Source organism: Octopus bimaculoides, chromosome 10, assembly GCF_001194135.2.
Source record: "Octopus bimaculoides isolate UCB-OBI-ISO-001 chromosome 10, ASM119413v2, whole genome shotgun sequence".
In the NCBI taxonomy this organism is placed as follows: domain Eukaryota; kingdom Metazoa; phylum Mollusca; class Cephalopoda; order Octopoda; family Octopodidae; genus Octopus; species Octopus bimaculoides.
In genome coordinates, this window is record NC_068990.1 from 61,830,072 (window position 1) to 61,838,419 (window position 8,348).

General features: G+C 35.9%; 1 protein-coding gene across 4 annotated transcripts in view; it reads right to left on the minus strand.

Moving 5' to 3' along the window:
- Positions 1-8,348, minus strand: part of LOC106884059 (zinc finger protein 836) — a 294,539-nt gene that overhangs the window by 24,737 nt on the left and 261,454 nt on the right. The window contains exon 3 of one of the 4 annotated variants that reach the window (XM_052971240.1): positions 102-143. The exons of the other annotated variants lie outside the window; for them this stretch is intronic. The gene's annotated coding sequence lies outside the window, so the exon portion shown is untranslated. The remainder of the gene's footprint in view (positions 1-101; positions 144-8,348) is intronic. 4 annotated transcript variants of the gene reach the window in all.

An 8,348-nucleotide genomic window follows, 5' to 3' on the forward strand; every position in this document is an offset into this window, starting at 1 on the left:
ATATATATATATATATATATATATATATATATATATATATATATACATATATACATACTACACACGCATATTCATACACATATATATATACATATACTTACACATATACATGCATACATCTTCCACAGCAATCCAAAATAGAGCTAAAAAGAAAAAAAATAATAAATGAAAATAATGAGACCGATGAATAGAAAGAGAACTGGTGGGCATGGTTCTGTTGTGTGGGACCTCAAATTATAAATGTGGAGGGAAAAAAGGATCTATCAAATCACCTGGGTCAAATAATAGCTGAACTTGGTTTCATGGAGAACAACATAAGCTCATAACTTATATGCAATGGAAAGATGATTGTGATACGTGGGACAATAGAAATATTAAGCACTTTACAATGTTTAAAGAGTGAAATGAGTCCCACAAGATGAGGTTGCTGTTGCAGCAAATGTCCCTGGCCATTCTCTGCAGTACCAGCATCATGATCATGATCATGTTCATGTGGCACAGCTGAATATGCCATTTGAATTTCGCATGTACTACCCATTACTCACCCACTCACTTCATCGTCTGCTGCTTAATCCCCTCCCCTTCTTCTTTCATTTTCTTTGTTTCCTTGTAATTAAAGTGATTCAATCTTTACAGAAATGAAACTAATTTAATAAACTAAAAACTTCTTAAAGAAAAAAAAAATAGTGAAAGGTTGTACAAATCCTTTATCATTTAATTGTTTCAGTCAATGGACTGCGGCCATGCTGGGGCACCACTTTGAAGAGTTTTTAGTCAAAAGAATTGACTCTAGTACCTATTTTTTAAAGCCTGGTACTTATTCTATCAGTCTCTTTTTGCTGAAGTGCTAAGTTACAGAGAAGTAAACAAACCAACACCAGTTGTCAAGTGGTGGTTGTAGACAAAGACGTACATATACATACATAATGGGATTCTTTCAGTTTCCATACACCAAATCCACTCACAAGGCTTTGGTCAGTTCAAGGCTATAGTAGGAGACACTTGTCCAAGGGGGCATGCAGTGGGACTGAAGTCAGAATCCACTTGGTTGGGAAGCAAGCTTCTTACCACACAGCCATACCTGTGTCAAAGACATGCTTTTCTCATCCAAATAGTTTTGCAAAGTTCTAAATAAGTGAAAGTCTAATAGAGAAAGATCTGGAGAATATACTCGACATAGTATTTTTTCCTCATTGAAATGATTCCAGAAAATGTTTTAATGACCTCACACGATTGGTGTGGCACTAGGTCTTGTTGAAAGAGAACCCCTATTCACATCCTGGTTATATTAACACTTTAGCATGCACATTATTCAGTCAAATGTAATGCTTATTTACTCTTTACTATTTTACTTGTTTCAGTCATTTGACTGCGGCCATGCTGGAGCACTGCCTTTAGCCGAGAAAATCGACCCCAGGACTTATTCTTTGTAAGCCTAGTACTTATTCTATCAGTCTCTTTTTGTCGAACCGCTAAGTTATGGGGACATAAACACACCAGCATTGGTTGTCAAGCGATGTTGTGGGGACAAACACACACACATATATATATACATATATACGACGGGCTTCTTTCAGTTTCCGTCTACCAAATCCACTCACAAGGCTTTGGTCGGCCCGAGGCTATAGTAGAAGACACTTGCCCAAGGTGCCACGCAGTGGGACCGAATCCGGAACCATGTGGTTGGTAAGCAAGCTACTTACCACACAGCCACTCCTGCACCTATTTTATTCACTTTTTTTTTTTTAATTAATCACACATTATCTCATAGCTTTAAGATTTCAATGATGTGATTGCTTATTTTTAGAGTAGATATGAGAGGACAGATCTGATCAGTTTGAGCATTTGAAAGGTAGAATATTTCGGCCAGATATGGCCAGTTTAAGTGCTGAAGGATTAAGGCAGTAAGTTTTCAACTGAAAGCAATCCTCAAACATTGAAGTTGCCGACTGTAGACAATTGTTTGATTCAACCCTAATTAATCACAATGAATAATTTGTTTCATATCCCTCCAAACAATTAATAGCTGAATTAAGTAAAAAATAGAAAAATGTATGTGTGCATGTGTGTGTGTTTGTGAGAGAGAGAGGGAGAGAGAGAGAAAGAGAGAGATAGAGACAGACAGAAAGAGAAATAGAGAGATACAGACATAGAGAGAAAGAGAAACCGAGTGAGACACAGATAGATAGAGAGATAGAGAGAGACAGAGAGATCTTTAACTGCTTTATATCAAGCTTGTGTGGGATAGTTCACATGTTGGATCTATAGTTTTCACAGCTGGATATCCTCCCTGTGATGTGAGAGAGGAGGAACACTACTACTACTACTACGACGACGACGACAACGACTACTACTATTATTATTATTATTATTATTTTATTATTACTACTTTACTTTTTGTTAGGAAAACTGTTATTCATGAGGGGAGAATACAACATGTTTACAGGATAACATCTGTGCTACAGTGACCTCGAACACATGCATTTGCTTCTCACCCTATATATTAAATTATCGATTTCATGTCCTTATGCTGTGACATGAGGTAATAGTATGTAGCACCTTTATCAACCGGCCTATCCTTTTTTTGTTTAATGACTGGGGTTGGGTTGCTTAAATGATAGATATGTAGAAAGATAGTATGACTGATAGTTAAGTAAGTAGGGAGAGGTGAAAACTATATATATAAAGACTACCTGTCCCTCTATCTCTTTATCTCTCCATCTGTCTGTCTGTCTGTCTGTCTGCCTGTCTGTCTATCTATTTGTATGTATGTTGTGGTTTGTATGTATGTTGTGGTTAGTATGTATATATATATATATATATAAACCAAGAACAAGATCATCATCATTAAACATCAGCTTTCCATGCTGGCATGGGTTAGGTGGTTTGACAAACTAGTAAACCGGAGAGCTGGACCAGATTCCAGTCAGATTTGGCATGGTTTCTGCGGCTGGATGCCCTTCCTAACACCAGAAGATGTTTGAATAATATCTGTAGTCTAAGTTGATCACGCTCAGGAATCCTGCCAGGGAATCTAATGATGGTTGCTTCTGACAGGACACTAAAGAGGTTCCTGAACACTCTCAGGAACCTTCTCAGAATAGTGGCCCAAGAAAATGGATGGAAGGGTAAAAATTATTTTTGGTGATCCTTGAATTTAAGGCTCTTACATTAGGCATTCATTAGTACCATTTTGTTTAGTAGCTGGTGAAAATATTTCTTCCTCGGGTTGTGCTTGTGACCATCTTATTTCTCAGGGTTGAAGTATTTTGCATTGTTTTTCATTTTTGTTGTTGTTATACATGCATTGAAATGCATATAAATTAATGGTAAAATAACTTTTTACCTGCACTCATTTATTGCACTTGGTAATGTAATTGCCATGCAATGACAAAACACTAGTGTAATAATAATTGGGTATTCTTCCAGCAGCATATTGGATAGATATTATCCCTTAGTGGGTTGGATTCACAACCCCTAACTTTCTTGGATTTATATATATGTGTGTGTGTATATATATATATATATATATATATATATATATACACACACACACACACACGTGTGTGTGTCTTTGTTTGTAACCACTCCACATCATTGCTTCACAACCGGTGTTGGTGTGCTTATGTCCCTATAACTTAGCGGTTTGGCAAAGAGTCCGATAGAATAAATATTAGGCTTAAAAGTAAGTCCTGGGGTCGAATTGTATGACAAAATAACTTCAAGGCAATGTGCCAGCATGGCTGCAGTCTACTGACTGAAACAAGTAGAATAAAAGATTATATATGAATATCCAAATTGCTTTGTAGTGCCCAAATGGGTTTCCTTATGAAAGGGCATTTTGGTCTGTGTTTTTTGAATCACTCTCTTAGACCATAATGAGGGAAGTAGTGATAGACAATAAGGCAAGTGTCTGTAATGCTAATAGTAGTTTATGATATTGGGAGGTTGGCTTGGTAGCTATCAGGGACGACATTGCTTTTTACTAAAAACAGTTACCTTCGAACAACCGAATATACATCTACAAAAGCAATGATAAACACAAACATCATGAATGAGCCCACTCATTCTTAAAAATAGAGACATCTGCATATTTCATGATATTCAAAAAATAAAATCTATTTTTGTCTAAATTATTCAGAATTATTGAAAACTAAAATTTATATTAATTCATGGTCAAAAACTGAATAATCAATGTCTCTGGCATGATTAACTTGTAATATATTTTGAAATATTTAAAGCAGAGTTGCTATCATACTGAACAAAATGCTTAGCAACATTTCACTTGTTTTCACGTTCCAAGTTCAAAATTCTGCCGAGGTCAACATTGCATTTTATCCTTTCGGGGTTGATAAAATAAGTACCAGTTGAATACTGGGGTTGATGTAATTGACTTATCCCCTCTCTGAAATAGGTGGCCTATTGCCAAAAATCTGAGATTAATATATTTTGAAATATCTTTAAACTCACACTGTTAGTCCTTTCCTAACTGTATGAATTCTGATCTGCGCTATTATTTTTGAACCAGTAAATGCATCTCTGGTTCAGTGATCTGCTGAGAATTTCAGCAATATTTGAACTTTCCTGTAAAAAGAAAACTCTCAGTTACAACTCCTACTACAGGTTTATTTTAAATTCTCCCAGAAAACTTTCTAAAAGTGTCAGAATACATTTCTTCTTAATAAGGAAAATGTCCAGTCCATTTTCTTCAGAGTTTGTGTTGAAGCTGAACTCAAGTTTTGGAGAGAGGACCATTGATATCCATCACTACCTCTTGTGGCTATCATAAATGAACACCTCAATCTCTCTGAAACCATGTGGTTGAAAAGCAAGTTTCTTACCACACAGCCACACCTGTGCCTAATTAATAAACTTTGAAATACTTGTGTCCTGAAATAGCTCTTGGAGGTTCCATATGTAAGTTCTAATTTTCCAGGCATTTGTATATATATATATAAGGAATATAGCTAATTGAAATGAACTCAAAATATTCCACATATATTATTAAGCTTGGAATAATTACACATCAAAACATATATGATAAAGCAATGAAATGTACTAGTAACAACGAAGGTGAAGTTAGCTGAAGTGTACGGAGTGATATTGTTATCAATGCACTAGAAGTGACTTTCCAAAAATTTTGCATTATGTATCAACTTTGCAATGAATGCTGAACTAAGGTATTAATTTCTTAGTGAGGAAAATCTGAGTTCATATTTTGATTCCTACTTAGAATTTTTCACATTCATGGAATCTATATTCAGATGATATTTTGAGTTCGATATGGACTCAAGAATTTGTATGCTAACTGAAACCTTGTATCTATGAAAGCAAAATATAACATTAGTTAACTCAAAGGCGATGAGTTAATGAATCAAATCTTGCTTGTAGCAGACTAAGAACACATTACTCATATATGTCAATTTAAAAGGCTTGATGAGGGCTGAAATATAGCTATATTATTCTCAGCTAAGATGAGAGCTTTTTCAATGAGATCAACTCTAAACATCCTTTTATAGTTTCTTTCAAAGATATAAACCAAAACCCGGTCATAATTGTCCCAACCTTTCTAGAGTAAGCTCCACCTTCCCACTCTCTTACACTCTCATATATAAGTATATACATATATATATATATATGTGTATATATCAGATGCAGAAACCATGCTAAGACAACTGGAATCTGGTGCAGCTCTCTGGCTTGCCAGTTCCTGTCAAACCAACTAACTTATGCCAGCATGAAAACGAATGTTAAATGATGATGGTGATGAGAAGGAGGAGGACTATGATATATATATATATATATATATATATATATATATATAAACAAAGATAATTCAATATACAGTCACACTTCCAACTGAACAATGTACATAAGAGAAAAGAAAATTATTTGTTACCACAGTTTTGATTAAAAAAACAAATAAAAACAAAGCAAACCCAAGTTTCAATGGCAGCAGTCTTTTGTGTGATGACTTTAACAAAATAAATTACATATGAGTAACAAAATACTTGTCACAGTAGAAACTAAACTGGGTTGAAACATATGGTATGTTGCAATATCGTAGCACTCGTGGGAATTAAAGATATGAAATTTCAAATATGATCCATAATTGAACAGTTTATCCCTGAGGGAGTTTAAGGTAATTTATTTTCAATTTCTAGTTTTTTTCTTTCTTTTTAACTACCATAGCAGCATTGGTAAGATAGTTTTCTTACAAACTGGAATAGTTGCATAACTTTAGAGTGATTTTACAGAATTCAGTTCATGGCTAACCAGTGTTACTCCTAACCATATAAATTAGACACATTGGTTGTGGTATGATTTGAACTCATTATCACATACTTTGCCACTTTAGACTTGTACATAATGGGCTTTCACACGCACACATATCTGTTCCTCACTTTCTTGGCTGTGTGGTAAAATGTTTGCTTCCTAACCACTTGATTCTGAGTTCAATACCACTGCATGGCACCTTGGGCAGGTGCCTTCTATTATAGTCTTGGGATGACCAAAGCCTTGTGAGTGGATTTATTAGACAAAAACAGAAGCCCATCGTATATAAATATCTATATATGTATATATGTACACTTGCCCAAGGTGCCAGGAAGTGAGACTGCACTTAGAACCATGCGGATAGGAAGCAAACTTCTTACCACACAGCCAGACCAGCATGTAAAAATCCACTAACTGCATTTCATCATTGTCATCATCATCAACATCTATAGTCCATACCGGCATGGGTTGGATAGTGTAACCAGAGCTGGTGAGCCAGGAGGCTGCACCAGACTCCAGTCTAATTTGGCATGGTTTCTACGGTTGGATGCCCTTCCCAACGCCAACCACTTTACAGAGTGTGCTGGATGCTTTTAGATGGCACCACACAAGTGTTTTTACATGACACCAAACATATGGGGTCTGTATGGAATTAAAATCTGCTTTATTACTGCTGCTAATGAAGACTTATTTGGAGGAGGGAACCAATAAAATAGTCTAAGAATAGATGATGTTTAAGTTGGAGGCAACTTTAACAACACCCTCCACAGAAGACACACCATTATTAGAAGACTACTAGCCGTGATAGAACTGCAACACTACAATACATGCATCATTGTGGATAGTTAACAAGAAAACATTGAGAGAGAGAGAGAGAGAGAGAGAGAGAGAGAGCAAAAGACATTGATAGATAAGGAAGAAAATCTCAGGGTGATAAAGAGATAAATAGAGATTGTGTGAGTGAGTGAGAGACAGAGATTGTGTGAGTGAGTGAGAGACAGAGATTGTGTGAGAGAGAGAGAGAGAAAGATTATATGGGTGTGAGAGATAAAGTGAGAGAAGGAGAGAAGAAAAGTTAACGGTACAATAAAATAACAGTTAAAGATCTCAATAGATTTGGCTGCTGTTCAAGACTTTTTTTTTTTTTCAGAACTTTGCAGATTGTCTATTTTGTTATAGATCTTCATTAGATCTTCACTTGATTAGACCATCATAAGAAACAATAAAATATACTAATAAATGTATTTGGAGTAGAGAGGAAAAAATGTAAATATATCCACAATAAATAACAAACCATCTAGGTAAGAATTTTCAGGAAGAGCTTTGTTATAAAGCTATAACTCTGCGTAGCAATATCTAAAAACAACATGAGTAAAATGTGCTTGGCAATCTTAAGATTATTAAGGACCATAAATAGTTTATTTTTTTAAATAATTCACTATGAAAATAAGGAGGTGACAGAAGTGTAGAGAAGGTCAGTTTTATGATAGGGTTAATATGTAAACATAATTTGGCAGGTATTATAGTTTGATGGTTTCATTAAAACTTGGGTTATACATATATATATCATCATCATCGTTTAAGGTCCATTTTCCATGCTAGCATGGGTTGGATGGTTTGACCGGGGTCAGGGAAGCCAGGAGGCTGCACCAGGCTCCAGTCTGATCAGACAGTGTTTCTACAGCTAGATGCCTTTCCTAGCGCCAACCACTCAGTGAGTGTAGGGGGTGCTCTTTACATGCCACCAGCACAGGGGCCAGAGGAGACTGGCAATGGCCAAGATCAGTTAGTGCTTTTTACGTGCTACCGGCACGGAAGCCAGTCAAGGTGGCATTGGCATCGGTCATGTTTGGATGGTGCTTTTTACGTGCCACCGGCATGGGTATCACAACTGCAATTTTCATTTGATTTACATTTTGATGTTGATGTACTTGAGTCGATAGGTCTCCTCAAGCACAGTAGGTCGCCCTACGATCCAAGGTACTTTTGAATGGGCTGATTATATATATATATATATATATATATATATATATATATATATATACACACATACATATACACACACACACACC